Source organism: Nymphalis io, chromosome 28 (assembly GCF_905147045.1).
Source record: "Nymphalis io chromosome 28, ilAglIoxx1.1, whole genome shotgun sequence".
NCBI classification, from domain to species: Eukaryota; Metazoa; Arthropoda; class Insecta; order Lepidoptera; family Nymphalidae; genus Nymphalis; species Nymphalis io.
In genome coordinates this window covers 6,711,570-6,729,825 of record NC_065915.1, presented here as the reverse complement: position 1 = coordinate 6,729,825, position 18,256 = coordinate 6,711,570, and the positions used below count along the sequence as shown (strand labels likewise).

The following is an 18,256-nucleotide window of genomic DNA, read 5'->3' as shown; positions in this document are numbered from 1 at the left end:
ATTAAAAGTTAAATGTAAAGTGTAAAAAGTAAAATATTTTATCGTAAAGCAGTTAATTAATTTCGAAGAGCAATTGAGTGTACGATATTTTTTGTCAGTCCGTCTTTAGCCAACAATAAATAAGCTCTATGGCTTGCCCACCCGAGAACATGCCACGTATACTTGTCCGTGTGATAAACATAGTGTGCCCAAATCTAAGCCACAAACGGACATTGTTTGGCCTTGCGACTTATTGATGGTCATTATACATATAAGCATAAAGCAACACCCTGCGAATTTTTTCATGCGTTTATTTATTATTGTCTTCTTAGGTTATGTCTACGGATTTTGTGTGTGAGTGGCTCATTGCACATTTGTCCCACATTATGAGACAGAACTTTTGAAAAAGTGGTCCGTTATTTGTTTTCTTATGATATTGGTAAATGGTCACACCCACCCATATACGTTGTCACTATCAAAATATTAACCATTCCTTGCATCGCGAATGCGCCACCAACCTTGGGAACTAAATTGTCCGTTGTGCCTGTAGTTACACTGGCTCCATCGCCCTTTAAGCCGGAACACAACAATACTAAATATTGCTGTTTGGCGGTAGAATATGGATAAACACAATACATACGAATGGAACATAATCTTTGCGCTGGCTATTTCGCCATCGCATCGTTGGCCATCTCCATATTTTTTCTTCTTTCAAGAATTTTAATTTTGCCGTGACTCCTAAGATATTAATTTAAATTAATCCTTTTATAATTCCAGTAAGGCAACCGCGTCTTTTTATGCCAATCAATCTTTCAGTCGATTTAATTATTAGCAACTAACAGTTTCTATTAAAGCAGATAAATTGAATTACTGCTAAATATTTATTGAAATATAATGTAATATTTTACACAACTCGAGATGATTTATTTCACACAAAATATATAAACAAACATAGTCTGTTCAAAGGTGGCGCTGCTAACAGAATTCAAATGGAATTAAGTTTTACTATTGCATTAAGTAATAAAACTTGATTCAGAATAATGATATTATTTCTAAAGGATTTTATTTTGAATATTGTCAAAGTAATTTAGACTCTATAACAATAAATTAAACATCAAAAATGTCTTTAAATGTTTCAAACAATCAAAACAGTCTATAAATAGAGTCTATAAACAGAGTTCTATAAATTAACGCACACACACACACACACACACACACACACACACACACACACACACACACACACACACAAACAGACCAAATTGTTGTATTTACTGATAAAACGGTATACCGATAATGTATTTGATCTTTTAATATTTTACCAACCTTTTCAATATCGTAAAACACGTTTATATTTCTTATCAATTAAATAAATCGTTAAATATTTTCAAATTTTCAAATGTCAAAATGACGTGACGCTTCTCGTGAATGACGTAGACGAAAGTTCGATGAGGTTCACTATAAGTAATTATTTTGATATTGTTCGAACAACAATACTGAAATCGTGATTACAAAATGGGATGATGGGTTAGGACGGTGAAAATTTGGGGTTATATGTATTTTAATGCTAAATCAAATAAAATACAAACAAATAGAAATGTCTATAAAATAGAAAAATAATTCTGGATAGGGACAGCCTTATCAGCAAGCGGTATGAAATATACTTTACGACCTATTCTCATGCCTCCCAAACATACATTACAAATTTCATAAAAATTGGTCGAGCCGTTTCGGAGGAGTTCGACCATACACACCGTGACACGAGACTTTTATATATTAGATATACAGAATTATTGTAACGCCTCCTTATAAACTATGTTAGGTGTTGTACCTATTTCTATTTGCGAGAACAACAATATCTTTGACATGACTTAAACATAAACAGTGGCGTAGCTAGGTGGACAAGGGACCCGGTGCATAAGGAAGGAATCGGGCCCTGATCCCCTCTTTCCGTGTAGCTTGCACTTATGTTGGCCTTCAAAATTATAAATATGAACAGGAATAGGAAACAGTGAGTTCAACTTATCTCTAGTAAGCTAAATCCATACGTCGCCTCTATGAGGGGTAGAATCTCTATGTGTTTAATATAAGAAAATGGGAATAAATAAACACCGACGCACTTGACAATACAGAATATTTATTATACGGATGAGATCAATAAAAGGAAAAACCAATTTTTTACAGAAATCCCCGACCACACAATTTTTTTTTCTTTTATGCTCCTCTTTTCAAAGCTGAGGTTAGAGGGCCGTCTGAGCTCCGGGGCCCTGGTTCACTGCACCACCTGGCCCTACGATAACTTCACCACTGCACGTGAACATGCTACATATAGTTGTCAATGGGTACAGCAGCAGCAAGTAATAGAAAAATATATAATCCTTCTTACACCGGAGTACTTGCAGGTGCGTTGCCGGCCTTTAAGGAATGAGTACGCTCTTTTCTAGAAGGTTCTATTTCATAACCGTTACTTAAGAAATGGCTTCAATTTACTGACTTCCTATCCCGCGCATCAAGCGATAAGTTGAAATTATGTAAAAGTTATAATATTTAAGTTTTTTTGTCTATCAGAATATCAACGGGTACGTTTTGAATTATAATATGACACGTGACATTACGGTTATCGCTCGGATTGGGTGCTTCGCGCTTTCAAGGATCAAATGATCCTGTTTTACCTTTAGCACAAGTATTAAAACCAAATAATAACTACTTGTGGGCTCTGTATACACGGACAGAAATACCACTTTCCAACCTGGTTCTAGAACTTCGTAATCGCGACCTATACGATACGAAATCTATCACGATCAACAGAACCACTACGGCGATATTCACGAGATCTACTTGCAGAACGAAGACGAGTATATTAAATACTCGTCTACCTACCGGTAACTTTATAGTAATAAAAACAAAACACACTTATAAATTTAAAATGCAATAGAACTAAAGAGCTTACTAATTGGATGGCAAACGAGCACAAGAGAACACGCGGTCTATCCCACTTCTGATCTTACAAACCAGAAGCGAAAATGACTTTTTTAAAAATAATTTATTAATAAGTATTCAAATTTATAATAAGAAATACACAAACAAACAAACAAAACAATCATTAATAACTAAAAATGTCAATTCAGGTAATTGCATATTCGAAGCACTAGAACTTTGGGCCAAAAGTGATATTCTTCTTCTATGAAGGGCGATGACCCCTTTTTTTTATTTAATATATTCCAGTACAAGGAACTCATACATTCGATTGTTAAGACTATGTTATTATTATTCTGATTGCCTCTGGTCTAGTGGCTGTGTATAATTCCGCAGTTCCCGAGGTCCTTGGTTCAAACCATCAATAAATCTTATTGGGTTTTTCTATCGAAGATTCTCAGTAGCGGCCCGGAGTATGGAAGTTGGAAATACACACTCCCGTGCCTCTTCCCGGTCGTGTCGGATTGCCATCCCATTTGATTATAAGAGTGCGGGAATAAAAAGTGCATCTGTGTTTACGCACACACTTGTGTACTATAATATGCCTTACAAAGTTGGCTACTCTCTCGAGTTGGCCGCCATGGCCGAAATCAGTCAGGACATCAATTATGGTTTTTGTTTTAAGAATAGGAAGGCCGACGATCATATGGGCCACCTGATGGTAAGTGGTCACCAACGGCCATAGACATTGGAATTGTAAGAAATGTTAACCATCGCTTAATCGCCAATGCGCCACCAACCTTGGGAACTAAGATGTTATGTCCCTTGTGCCTGTAATTACACTGGCTCACTCACCCTTCAAAGCGAAACACAACAATAGCAAGTACTGCTGTTTTGCGATAGAATATCTGATGAGTGGGTGGTACCTAAGCAGACGAGCTTGCACAAAGCTCTACCATCAATTATGTTACGAGTAGGTATCATCAAACTATTTGATTTGGTATTATTCCTTATGCTACTAATATTAAAAACACCAATGTGTGTTTACATGATTTCTAACTGACTGACGTCACAAAATGATTTTATATATATTAAATTACATAAAGCTATAACAACATGATTTTTATGTTTATTACAAAGTCGTAGTTGGCAGTAAAAAAATGATATAATAAATGTTTTGTTTATGTAATTTGATTAAACTATCGCCAACGTCCATACCATGTTGAATACACCGGTTCTCGTCCGATCACCGAAGTTAAGCAACATCGGGCGCGTTCAGTACTTGGATGGGTGACCGCCTGGGAACACCGCGTGTCGTTGGCCTTTTTATATTTCATTTTTCTCATGTTAAATTTAATTTTGAGCGTATATCTGGTATTTGATTATCCAAATATGGTTATCATGTAGTATAGTCGTTATAAAACAAAAAAAAACAATCAAAATATTCTTTACTCAAGTAAGTACATTAGAATCGTCATGTTTGAATATAGAATTATTTTTAAGGGGGACGGCGAGTACGCAGTCCCCACTACCAAAAATTACGCGTTCGAGTTATCCGCATTAGGGATAATCGCAGAGGTCAATCAGTCCGCAGTGCAATCAACAGGCCCCGCTCTGGGGGAACCGCCTCATGATCACAATATCAACATTCATTAAATCAGTAATGTCTAAATTGTCATAAAAATACAAAACACTCTGTAGTTCATCATATATTGCGAATTAAATGCGTCTGACCCTGGTATTTTCTTCCACTGAGTTACGTGCTATTTTGCCTTGATTTTAGGGTAAAATAATATTAAAAACGCATATATTTATGTAACCAGATAAAGTACTTAAATCACAAATCTTCTCCTAATTTTTCATTATAACCACTTATCAAAATGTGATCAACAATTGTACATCCTCTGAGTTAAAAAAAACGACAAAAACATACTTATATTTCATCATTTTTTGCATTAATTTGAGATTCCCCGCCTACGTACGAAGCGCTTTGAGTCTACATTCATCATTCGCACTGCGAAACTGGAATGCTTCATCTGAGTCCGTATTTCCCGATAGGTACAATGTTGGTGTCTTCAAATCCAGAGTAAACAGGTTTCTTATAGGCAAGCGTGCTACATCTTAGACCGTGTCGATGCTTAACATCAGGCAAGTCAACGGTCAAACGCTGGCCTATTAATAGTAAAAAAAAAAGATTCAAATAATATTATAAGTAAATGATAAAATTAATAAAATTACACAACAACAAATGTAAAAGATACTTTGAGCTTTGTCCATCATTATTTAGAAATATTTAACAGTAACGTAGTAACAGTAACGAAACGGGGTGGAAAATGTAGAGTCGTACACATTTTTATAAAAGCATTGAATTTTATTCTAAGCTACTTAACTAAATTTCTATTTACTAACTTTCCAAAACTTCTATGGCTTTAATTATATCCATATTTTCTTTTAGGCTGGATTTTTTTGTGTTACAATTTTGTAACAATACAATTGCTTTCTTGCTTGTTTGAAGTACTGTTTTTAACAATAGAATTGTATTAGGGCATTATTGTAGTTTCGAACTAATCTCTTCCTATTCGTTTTTCGTTTTTTTCTTGCAGATTCATTTTTATGTATATAGTGTAGTATTTTGATTATTTAAAACTTGTTTTTCTTTCTATTTACGTTTCTGTTCTCACCACTTCTTTCGCTTCTCTTCTTTTTCATCTTCCGTTAGCTCATTTATTTTCTTACTCTCGCAGTAAGTGCCATTTCAATATCTACAACAATAAAATGAAATAAAAACTGCGTCCCCTACTATTAAGTGATGATGTAGCGATACTGCGCGAACGCAAACGCGAAATATTTCGATGTTAGCTGCATTCGTTGGGATATTTATTAACAAAATTAGATCTTGACACAATTCAATTAGAGTTTTATTTTTATTGCAAATATTAGTTGTATCGTTGCAATGAAATACAATATCTATAGTAAGCGTGACGGGTGAATGGAGCATAAAAAATACATAAATCAAAGTCAAAAAGGCATAGAGAATGGGCAGAGCGGCCGCGAGATGTTTGTCACCAGCTGTTAGATGCGTCCCCATCAATAATGAGGGTAATTTTGTCGCATTAGACGATTTGACAATTGATGTTTGGAGAAATCATATTTTCAATGTAATTCTGATCACGTCGTTGACTTATTATTAGCTGTATTGTGGGATTTTTAATAATTTGTAAAAGTTTTTATTTTTAACGAACAGTACAAATGTAGCCTTAAGAGTAAAAGTAGGCTCAGAAACATTTAACATCACCTTACTTATTGGAAAACGAAACGTGTCCAGTACACGACACTGAATGACGTTACTACGACATGAGCCGTAGCCTCTGTCTACCTCCTATGAAAACACATGTATATACATAATTTAATTATTTAATGATGATGAATCTCAAGAGAAACCAGCCATGCAGGACATGTAGTGCACACACATGCATGTGCGCAAACACAGGTGCACAACAAGCACTCTCTATTCCCTCACTCTCATAATCCGATGGGGAATCCGATACCAATGACTTCAGGAACTTTCCGAGACATGGAAGTGTACACAGTTCTGGAAGTTAGATTGCTAAAATCCAATAACATTATATCGTGCTGACTTGGGGTTTGAACCCAGGACCACGGGATCTGCGGGGTTATATCTAGCCATTAGACCAAATAAGCAGTCAAATTCATACGTAGTCATGTACGTATGATATGTATGTGTCTTAATAAACATTAATTAAGGCTTTCGTTTATGACGAGCCGGTTGGCGTAGTTGGTAGATATTTGCCTTTCACGCCGAAGGTTGTTGTGACAGACATTTGTGTGCATGAACATGTCTGTTTGTCCTTAATCTGGTCGTATATAGATAATTACGTACGTATAGTATGTATTTATAAAAGAAAAGTAGTATATGTAGTATATCAGTTGTCTGGTTTCCATAGCACAAGCTTTGTACAAGCTTAATTTGGGATCAGGTGGCCGTGTGTGAAAAATGTCCCAGGATATTATTGTTATTATTATTATATAGTTTAAATTGATTTATAAAATTTCTAATTTAATTTTATTAAATAATTAATTTAATACGGCTCCACTTTCAATTTTAAATGATTATAAAAATCTTAATATACAAGATAAAAATTATTTTTAGGAAAAAACTAAAATATCCGACTGGATAGCAAAAAAACAAATACTAAAAACCATCAACCTGTTTAGGTTACAGAGTATGCCAAAGATACATACGTATATTATGTATGTATCGAAAAACATTACCATCCTTCAGGGCAGTCGGGTAAATATATCATTTTGAGGATTAAAGTATTTTAGCAATGTAAACGCGAATTTAGTTTCTACTGAGTTACGAAAACTGTTCCGCTGAAAAATTATTTCTCAGCTGACGTGACGGATTTTTCGGTTACAACAATTCTTTTGCAAATTTCTGTGAACGAGTTACCAAGTTCAATCAAATTACCACATTTTAGGTAAACAGATATTTTTATTGTTCTGAAAATGTATAATTCTTATAGTAATATGAGTTACTTACCGAGTAATCAGCGTAAATCAGTGGAAATCCATAACGCCGCAACTGAGACGTGGTACTATTTTGCGTTTTTGTAATATTTTGGTAAATTAATTTAGAAAATGTTGTAAATCAGATGAATTTTCCACAGTGGGTGGTTTTTTAGGTTGAAATTTAATAATTAATTTAAATTTTTGAATATCTAATAGTAATAATACATATATCACAATCAGAAAACCGTATCATTATTTCTTCAATAAAACTAGCAGTTGATGGTAATAAAGCCACATTTTAGACACAATGGTATTCAAACCTGATAATTGATCATTAAATACTTTTTTTTAATATACAAAAATAAAATAATTTGTTTATACTATCAATATAAAAATAACAATTAAACTTTACAATTTATTAACACAATATTCCTATTCATACTACAATTTCACATAATCTTTTATTTTAAACGGGTGACACCCAATGCCACAATATTGCATACTCAAAAAAGAATGCCTTAATATATTTCGGACTACGAACTTCGTCAGCGCGATCTAATCTACTACTAGTGACATCTATCGTCTCAATGTCGTAAACGTAACATCGTTCATACAAGTTAAACGCTTACAATTATTAGGATAAGTCTTACTAGCTAGCCGTTAAGCCAAAGAGGCGCTGCTGGTACTAGACGATAAAATTAAGAGGAAAGCTTTTATACTATACGCTACATTATACTAATCTCTTGATCAAATTTATGAATCTAAATAACTAAACTAATAAATATGATTTCCGGTAATACTCTCTAGCTACAGTAGCGCCAATCTGGCAATTTTTGAAACGTTTATTTAAAACATTTCCCGTATGAAATAAAGGTTTCTTCACCTCTATACTCCATACTTACTATGAAATAACAATTGACTTGATATAGTCTCTTTGATATAGCGGCTAGCTTGTGATTACTTTATTCTATTTGAAAGGCATAGCTAGGCTTATTGTAACCGTGTAAACATATCGTGTTACGTTTACGGCACTGAGACGATAGATGTCGCTAGTAGTAGATTAGATCGCGCTGACGAAATTCGTAGTCCGAAATACATAAGGGTGACCGGCGAGGAACAATGCATACTTACCTGGCGTAGGGGACACCGTGGTCATGATGGCGGTTCCCCCAGAGCGAGGCCCGTCCATTGCACTGCGGACGGGTTGACCTCTGCGATTATCCCTAATGCGGATAACTCGGACGCGTAATTTTTGGTAGTGGGGACTGCGTACGCGCCGTCCCCCTTAAAAATAACTCTTATATAATTGAAATATAATTATGGTATTAAAATAATCGGCCAATAACCAAACTCTCTAGGAGCGATTAAAGTCCTACACTCCTAGGTTTTAAAATGTCACCAGTAGGAATTGGTCGCTTTATAGGGTTGTAGGTACGCTAGCCATATTTAGACTGTCGAGGCACTCAAAAGTAAAATAGATTTACAACTGAAAGCCAGTTCCTTTGATCTTACTCTACCGATCTATTCGGTATATTCCGAATAGGTGGTAGCTCTACAGTCAATTCAATCTAGAAACGTGATCATTCAAATGTAGGTACTTATTTTTATAAGGAACTATCGCTTGGCCCGCTGCTTTGTCTGCGTTATTATCGTAAATCAAGTTAAACGGGATAAAAAGACCAAAACATCTTAATTACGTCATATCTTAGCTGTGATAAAGCGTGAAGAAGTAACAAATGTTCACAACACACACAAACTTTCGTATTTATGGCAGTGCGATTATTACTATTCTAATAATTAAATATAAAGATATACTGAATTATTGTAACGCCTCCTTTATAAACTATGTTAGGTGTTGTACCTATTTCTCTTTACGAGAACAACTATATCTTTGACATGATTACACGTAAACAGTGGCGTAGCTAGGTGGACAAGGGCCCCGGTGCATAAGGAAGGAATCGGGCCCTCGTCCCTCTTTCCGTGTAGCTGGAACTTATATTGGCCTTCAAAATTATAGATAGGAACAAGAATAGGAAACAGTGAATTCAACTTATCCCTAGTAAGCTAAATCCATACGTCGCCTCTATGAGGGGTAGAATCTCTATGTTTTTAATAGAAGAAAATGGGAATAAATAGACACCGACGCACATGACAATACAGAATATTTATTATACAGATGAGATCAATAAAAGGAAAAAACTGATTTTTAACAGAAATCTCCGTCCGAACTAGATTTTTTTTCTTTTCTTCTTTTATGATCCTCTCTTTCCAAAGCTTATGTTAGAGGGCCCTCTGAGCTCCGGAGCCCTGGTGCACTGCACCACCTGGCCCTACGATAGCTTCGCTACTGCACGTGAATATGTTACATATAATTGTCCATGGGTATAGCAGCAGCAAGTAATAGAATAATATATAATCCTTCATACCTAATGAAACTGTTAATAGAGATGCAACTAAACAATTTAATGCAAAATTTATTAAACCCTAAAAGTAAAAAAAGAAACTATAAATAAAAAAAAATATATTACTGAGAACTTAGAAGTAGACTAATGGAACAACCTGGTGAGGTAGTAAATAATTAGGAAAATAATCTTTAAATGATTATAATAACATGTGTGAAAAAAATATAATTATATCATTTAAACTTTTTTTTATATGAAGGAAGATAATATCGATATATAATATAATATACGTTTCCTATATTTTAATTTTACACACACAACTCGGGGCGCGATAGTTACGATACAGAGCGACGGCATATTATCCTAAATTTGCTTGTGATGAAAGTGCAAATAAAATTAACAATCTCGAATGTGAAGGATGCAAACATACTATGGCATTGGTCACATAGCGATGTGAGGAGCCAACTTTAAATGAAATTGACATTTATTGTAAGAAACCTTTTTTATGTATAAGGGGAGCAAACAAGCAGGAGGCTTCCCTGATAGAAAGTGATTACCACTGTCTAAGGACATCTGCAACACCGGAGTACTTGCAGGTGCGTTGCCGGCCTTTAAGGAACGAGTAGGCTCTTTTCTTGAAGGTTTCTATGTCATAACGGTTCGAAAAAGTTATTGGGAAATAATGGTTCCGCATCGAGATGGTATGGGTGGAATTTACAATTTAGACGCGATGTCCGGTGTTGAAATTCAGCGCATGGGATTAATCTATACAGGTCCTCAGAGCATTCCCCTTAAAAGATGCGATAGAAGATGCAGAGTGATAACATTTCTTCCGCCTAGAGATGAGAGCAGTACTCCATGTGAGGCTGTTTTTTTGTCTTGTAAAATTTTAGGCGAGAAGCTGACACAAACACAAATTTACCAATAACATAGATGAGTAGCTGTGGTCTGTCCACATTGATATATGCATCTTCAGTGCATCTAATTGATAGTTTACTTAGAACTCCTACTTTATTTGGCCTCGGCCTGACCTGACCATGGTTGATTTATCAACCTAAGTACATTTGTTAAAATTTATTTATAACCCTGCCTTTTAAGAACCTCTAAAATTCTCTTTTTTACGTCAAGTCTTGTCAAGTCACGTCTCATCTGTCATGGTGTAGTATTTGGTGAAGGCCAGTGGCCATATCGACGCTCGTAAACTATTTAACCACACACGACTTATATATTCGGTCGTCTTAGTGGCATTGGAAACCGCTCCTTCACTGTGACAGCATAGTCGACACATTTTTCTTGACGTCAAAGATATAACTCATAATCAGACAAGCACCGACACATAAATCTCTTGTTCATGAAACCATTAACGACGTCGCGAACTTTATATGAACGTTTATATGAACGATGATTGGTTAGAACAGTTAAGGTTAGATTCGGTTTTATTTCGGTGCTGTGTAAATGTAAATGACTCCTTTGTGATTTAATACGTCTGTACCAATCAAAATTGGAGCCATTATGTACTCGGAACAACATATGTCTAATTCTAACGAAACTTTCGGAAACTTTGCGATCACCGTTACTTAAGAAATGGTTTCAATTTACTGACTTCCTATCCCGCGCATCAAGCGAACACGCGGTCTATCCCACTTCTGATCTTACAAACCACAAGTGAAAATGACTTTTTTAAAAATAATATATCGTAAATTTATAATGTTACTATTTACGAGTGTATTCAACTGCATAATAAGAACTACACAAATAAACAAACAAAACAATCATTAATAACTAAAAATGACAATTCAGGTAATTGTATATTCAAAGCACCCAAAAGTGACATTCTTCTTCTACGACGGGCGATGCCGCACTTTTCTTTTTTTTAATATATTCCGGTACAAGGAATACAATTCCGGTACAATGTTAAGATTATGTTATTATTATTGCCTCTGTTCTAGTGGCAGTATACAATTCCGCAGTTCCCGAAGTCCTTGGTTCAAACCATCAATAGATCTTATTGGGTTTTTCTGTTGAAGATTCTCAGCAGCGGCCCGGAGTATGGAAGTTAGAAATACACACTCCCGTCCCTCTTTCCGGTCGTGTCGGATTGCCATCCCATCTGATTATAAGAGTTATGGTTTTTGTTTTTAGAATAGGAAGGCCGACGAGCATATGGGCCACCTGATGGTAAGTGGTCACCAACGCCCTTAGACATTGGCATTTTAAGAAGCCAATGTGCCACCAACCTTGGGAACTAAGATGTTATGTCCCTTGTGCCTGTAATTACACTGGCTCACTCACCCTTCAAACCGGAACACAACAATACCAAGTACTGCTGTTTTGCGGTAGAATATCTGATGAGTGGGTGATACCTTCCCAGACGAGCTTACACAAAGCTCTACCATCAATTATGTTACGAGTAGGTATCATCATACTATTTGATTTGGTATTATTCCTTATCCTACTAATATTAAAAACACCAAAGTGTGTTTAAATGATTTCTAACTGACGTCACAAAATAATTTTATATATATTTAATTACATAAAGCTATAACAACATGATTTTTATATTTATTACAAAGTCGTAGTTGACAATAAAAAAATTATATCATAAATGTTTGGTTTATGTTTTTTGATTGAAATATTGCCAACGTCCATACCATGTTGAATACACCGGTTCTCGTCCGATCACCGAAGTTAAGCAACATCGGGCGCGTTCAGTACTTGGATGGGTGACCGCCTGGGAACACCGCGTGTCGTTGGCCTTTTTATATTTCATTTTTCTCATGTTAAATTTCATTTTGAGCGTATATCTGAATTTTGATTATCAAAATATTTTATATAGTATACTCGGCTTAAAACAAAAAAAAGCATAATTAAAATATTCTTTACTCAAAGAAGTACATTAGATATTATTATATTCAAATCATATAGAATTATTTTTAAGTTGGACGGCAAAAGTAACTGTAAGTCTATTTTACTTTTGGCTGCCTCGATGGTCTAAATATGACCAGCGTACCTACAACTCTATAAAGCGACCGATTCCTACTGGTGACATTTTAAATCCTAGGAGCATAGGACTTTAATCGCTCCTAGAGAGTTAGGTTATTGGGCGATTATTTTAATGCTATTAATATATTTAAATCATATAGAGTTATTTTAAAGGGGGACGGCGCGTACGCAGTCCCCACTACCAAAAATTACGCGTCCGAGTTATCCGCATTAGGGATAATCGCAGAGGTCAATCAGTCCGCAGTGCAATGAACAGGCCCCGCTCTGGGGGAAACGCCATCATGATCACGATCCCCTACGCCAGGTAGGTATGCTTTGCTCCTCACCGGTCGCCTTCATGGGCATTTTTATTAAAGTTTGCGTGATTTTAAAAAATGGTATTTTTTTTAGCAACATATTTGCTAAAAATATGCAATAATATCAACATTCATTAAATTAGTAATGTCTAAATTGTCATATAAACACATAAATCACGCAAAACACTGTGTAGTTCATCATATATTGCGAATTAAATGCGTCCGACCCTGGTATTTTCTTCCACTGAGTTACGTGCTATTTTGCCTTGATTTTAGGGTAAAATAATATTAAAACCGCATATATTTATGTAACCAGATAAAGTAATATATAATCACAAATCTTCTCCTAATTTTTCATTATAAGCACGTATCAAAATGTGATCAACAATTGTACATCCTCTGAGTTAAAAAAACGACAAAAACATACTTATATTTAATCATTTTTGGCATTAATTTGAGATCCAAATAATATTATAAGTTAATGATAAAATTAATAAAGTTACACAACAACAAATGTAAAAGATACTTCGAGCTTTGTCTATCATTATTTAGAAATATTTAACAGCCAATTGTGTTTTCTTTGGTGGACCGTCACTCAACGGAACGGGTGGAAAATGTAGAGTCGTATACATTTTTATAAAAGCATTGAATTTTATTCTAACCTACATACTACATAACTAAATTTCTATTTACTAACTTTCCAAAACTTCTCTGGCTTTCATTATATCCATATTTTCTTTTAGACTGGATTTTTTATGTTACTATTTTGTAACAATACAATTGCTTTCTTGCTTGTTTGAAGTGCTGTTTTTAACACCAGAATTTTATTAGGGCATTATTGTAGTTTCGAACTAATCTCTTCCTAATTGTTTCTCGTTTTTTTCTTGTAGATTCATTTTTTTGTAGATAGTGTAGTATTTTGATTATTTAAAACTTGTTTTACTTTCTATTTACGTTTCTGTTCTCACCACTTCTTTCGCTTCTCTTCTTTTTCATCTTCCGTTAGCTCATTTATTTTCTTACTCTCGCAGTAAGTGCCATTCCAATATCTACAACAATAATATGTTAGTATGTGTCTTAATAAACATTAATTAAGGCTTTATTTTATATAGTTAAAATTGATTTATAAAATTTCTAATTTAATACGGCTCCACTTTTCAATTTTAAATGATTATAAAAATCTTTATATACAAGATAAAAACTATTTTTAGGAAAAAACTAAAATATCCGACTGAATAGAAAAAAAACAAATACTAAAAACCATCAAGCTGTTTAGGTTACAGAGTATGCTAAGGATACATACGTATATTATGTATGTATCGAAAAACATTACCATCCTTCAGGACAGTCGGGTAAATTTATCATTTTGAGGATTAAAGTATTTTAGCAATGTAAACGCGAATTTAGTTTCTACTGAGTTACGAAAACTGTTCCACTGAAAAATTATTTCTCAGATGACGTAACGGATTTTTCGGTTACAACAATTCTTTTGCAAATTTCTGAGAATGAGTTACCAAGTTCAATCAAATTACTATATTTTAGATAAATCGACATTTTTATTATTCTGAAAATGTATAATTCTTATAGTAATATTAGTTACTTACCGAGTAATCACCGTAAATCAGTGAAAATCCATAACGCCGCAACTGAGACGTGGTACTATTTTGCGTTTTACGAAACTAATGCAAGATTACCGTAGGGTTGTTAGTTTTAAAATATAAACCGGAATCGCAGTAATATTTTGGTATATTAACCGAGAAAATGACGTAACTTAGTTGAATTTTCCACAGAGGGCGGTTTTTTATGTTGAAATTTAATAATCAATTTAATTTTTTGAATAACTAATGGTAATAATACATATATCACAAGATGTAAATTTAAAAATAAAAAATTGTACGAAAATAATCTTTAAATGATTATAATAACATGTGTGAAAAAATTACAATTATATCATTTAGACTTTTTTTTTTATATGTTGGCGCTCTCGTACAATTTCTGCTCCGTCCGAGTTTTGACTGTGACGTCACTTCGCCCAATCGTTATTGCGGGCGACTCTTTTGCGATACGCGCGTTGATAATTTCGTATTTATTTTATCCCTCTCTGTAATTTGGCGCCCCGCATACGTTCTTTCACTTATAATAATATTAGAACGATTATCAATATATTATTTTGTGCTAAAATAAGAGCAGTATTTTCACGTAGACTAACAAACAATCTACCGAAAGTCGATCTTATGATTGCGGATTAGTCCACAAATCACGCAAAATATACTAGTTAGCTTATTAGTATCGTTTATTTTAATATTTTGTTAATGCAGATTGATCATAGATGTGATCGGCAATAAGTCCGTGCGTACTCTTCATGTAGAGATACAAGTGCTTTTCGCTTTCGATAGAAGATAATATCGATATAGAATATAATATACATTTCGTATATTTGAATTATACACACACAATTCAGGTTGGATAGTTACGATAAAGTAACGGCATATTGTCCTCAATTTGCTTGTGATGAAAGTATTGCACTTTCATACATCGACGTGTTTTCGACAAATATTAGCGCGGCCGGTGTATGAAGCGTCTACAGTCCTGTCGTTTGCCAACATTAATATACAGAAGAAGCAGAGTAGGTGATAGCACCCAGCCTTTTTTTTTTTTTTTGCGCTGGAAAAACGCGTTTACGCATTTCCCCCACTTGAAGTGGGGGGTTATGTGGGACTCGCCGGCGCCGAGTATGTGCCGGAATACCCACTTAAAAACCAGCGGTACCCACACCGCCTTTTCGAGGGGCGTCACGGGATCGCTTGCGCATACTACCGTGACGCCCCGACGGTTGGCCCAACTCTGAAGGCCTCCAAATCCTAGGGGGTTCTCAGGGTACAAAGACCCCCTAACCCCGGCAACACTTAGGACGGGAGGAGAAGATGCGCATAGCGCCAACGCCTTCTCCCCGGTCTTCTTCGGCGAAGCGAGTCAGCGGAGGCCCTCTCCTCACGTTCCCGCTCCGCTGCCTCCTTCTGCGACAAGACATTTTCGCAGAAGGAGACCGTCTCCAACCAGCACCTCTCGCTACCAAGCATTGCGTTTATCACACTTGGCAGCGAGAGGTCTTCACCGACTAAGGCCGCCAGGGACAGGCGCTGAGGTCCCCAAGCGGCACACTCCATCAGAGTGTGCCACGCTGTGTCCGAAGGCGCACCACACTCATGGCAGGAGGGTGTCACCTCCCGCCTCGCTATCCGGTGCAGGTACTTACCGACACAACCGTGTTCGGTAAGTACCTGCGTCAGCCTGAATGTGAGTGTGCCGTGACTCCGTTCCACCCAGCGACTCAAGTGGGAGCGGACCGCCTCCACTGTCACGAGGCCTGCCGAGGGGGACCTCAGGTCCTCCTCCCACCTACGAATCAAGGCTCGCTGGGCTAGGGCCCTGACTCGCTCAATCTCCGCCGAGCCTGGACGGACGCCGTTTGACCTCGTTTCCACCCGGAACCGGTGCACTTCTGCCTGGAGTTCCCAGGGCGGATCGCTCGCGAGAAGTGTCGCTGCCGTCCATGACACCGTACGGTACCCACGTATCGCTCTCACCGCTATGACTCTTTGCGGCCTCCGCAGAAAAGCTCTGTTACGAGTGGTGAGAGCATCCACCCAAATGGGAGATAGCACCCAGCCTTGTGGAACACCAGAATTGACGAATTTTAAGCATGGACCGTCAACAACCTTGATGGTCCGATCAGGCAAAATTGGTTATCCAGTTGAATTGTTCCTGGGAAGACCAATCTAAGGCTTTTTCTACGTCCAGACTAACTGCTAACTTTATTGTAGTTGAGTCCAAGAGGTGGCCTCTTAGACTCAATTGCTAGCGCGTCGGTCAGGTATACTAGAAGATCACCGGTGCTAGCTTTACATTTAATTCAATACTGTTGTAGCGGAGTTGTGAATGATGTTGTAGATGAGGTTTAATTAAAACAGTTTCTTCCACTACTAATTTATTTCTTGTAGAAATAATAAATAACATATGTGCCTATCTTAGGCACAGCACAGAGTAGAATGATAAGAACGAAGTATGAAGATAAGTTTAGATGCAAGAAGGAAGTATGACTTATCACAAACACTTAAGGTTCAAAATTGTGTAGCAAATTAGAACTTAGAAGCGACGTGCGTTCAGTACGAGATCTAGGATTCGACTGTTGGTGGAAGGCGGCCGACTGCTGAGCCGATGCGTTCACGTTTCTTTGTTTAAAGTAACGGTATATAATCAAAGAATAGACATTTCTATTATACGATGGCGCGGCGACTGCCTTCCGACATTACATAAATTATTATATTATTTATATAAGTATATAAAGTATTATAGTATATATAGTATAGTTATATGTACATATGTTATAGTAATATTTGTATTTATGTTACATTTATTATTTTATGTATGAAAAATATATAAGATATTATATGATTATATATATAATGTTTTATTTATATAAGTTATATAGGTTGTAGGGATCTGGTAAGTGTCGCCTTCGCCACACTGTAATAATAATAACATGGTGATTCAAAATTACCCTTATAAGCCTATTTGAATAAATAATTATTTGATTTAATTTGTATTATACGTACTATATTAGACTACTTATTAGACTTTCAAAGAAACGTAATATGGTAACAATTAATTTCAATGGGTCACAGTCATTAAGGATTTTATCAACGTATACCATTGGCGATACGGCGTTGTTCACAAATTATCTTCGAGATTAACAATAAACTTACGATTAACGTTGAAATGCATTTTTTTCGATACAAATCTTATGACAATACTATCGGTATTCAACGTATCAAGGCCGTATTACGAACATTCTGAATTATGCTTATATTTAGCGAATACCAATAACTAGCCTGTAATTTTACTGGTGGTAGGGCTTTGTGCAAGCTCGTCTGGGTAGGTACCACCCACTCATCAGATATTCTACCGCAAAACAGCAATACTTGATATTGTTGTGTTCCGGTTTGAAGGGTGAGTGAGCCAGTGTAATTACAGGCACAAGGGACATAAAATCTTAGTTCCCAAGGTTGGTGGCGCATTGGATATGTAAGCGATGGTTGACATTTCTTACAATGCCAATGTCTAAGA

The 18,256-nt window shown here is 36.0% G+C and overlaps 1 long non-coding RNA gene and 5 other non-coding genes across 6 annotated transcripts in view; 4 read left to right on the top strand and 2 right to left on the bottom strand.

The window, feature by feature from the left end:
• Positions 1-4,099: 4,099 nt before the first annotated feature.
• On the top strand, positions 4,100-4,218 carry LOC126779347 (5S ribosomal RNA). The gene has a single exon (XR_007670321.1). It is a non-coding gene; the product is annotated as a 5S ribosomal RNA (ribosomal RNA).
• Positions 4,219-4,397: 179 nt separating this feature from the next.
• LOC126779312 (U1 spliceosomal RNA) lies at positions 4,398-4,559 on the bottom strand. Its single transcript, XR_007670288.1, has one exon. It is a non-coding gene; the product is annotated as a U1 spliceosomal RNA (small nuclear RNA).
• A 3,992-nt stretch (positions 4,560-8,551) lies between these two features.
• On the top strand, positions 8,552-8,713 carry LOC126779357 (U1 spliceosomal RNA). The gene has a single exon (XR_007670329.1). It is a non-coding gene; the product is annotated as a U1 spliceosomal RNA (small nuclear RNA).
• Positions 8,714-12,467: 3,754 nt separating this feature from the next.
• Positions 12,468-12,586, top strand: LOC126779335 (5S ribosomal RNA). The gene has a single exon (XR_007670310.1). It is a non-coding gene; the product is annotated as a 5S ribosomal RNA (ribosomal RNA).
• A 399-nt stretch (positions 12,587-12,985) lies between these two features.
• LOC126779371 (U1 spliceosomal RNA) lies at positions 12,986-13,145 on the bottom strand. The gene has a single exon (XR_007670345.1). It is a non-coding gene; the product is annotated as a U1 spliceosomal RNA (small nuclear RNA).
• A 4,899-nt stretch (positions 13,146-18,044) lies between these two features.
• LOC126779266 (uncharacterized) overlaps positions 18,045-18,256 on the top strand; it is a 156,929-nt gene continuing 156,717 nt past the window's right edge. The window contains exon 1 of the long non-coding RNA XR_007670279.1: positions 18,045-18,194. This is a non-coding gene — a long non-coding RNA (uncharacterized LOC126779266). The remainder of the gene's footprint in view (positions 18,195-18,256) is intronic.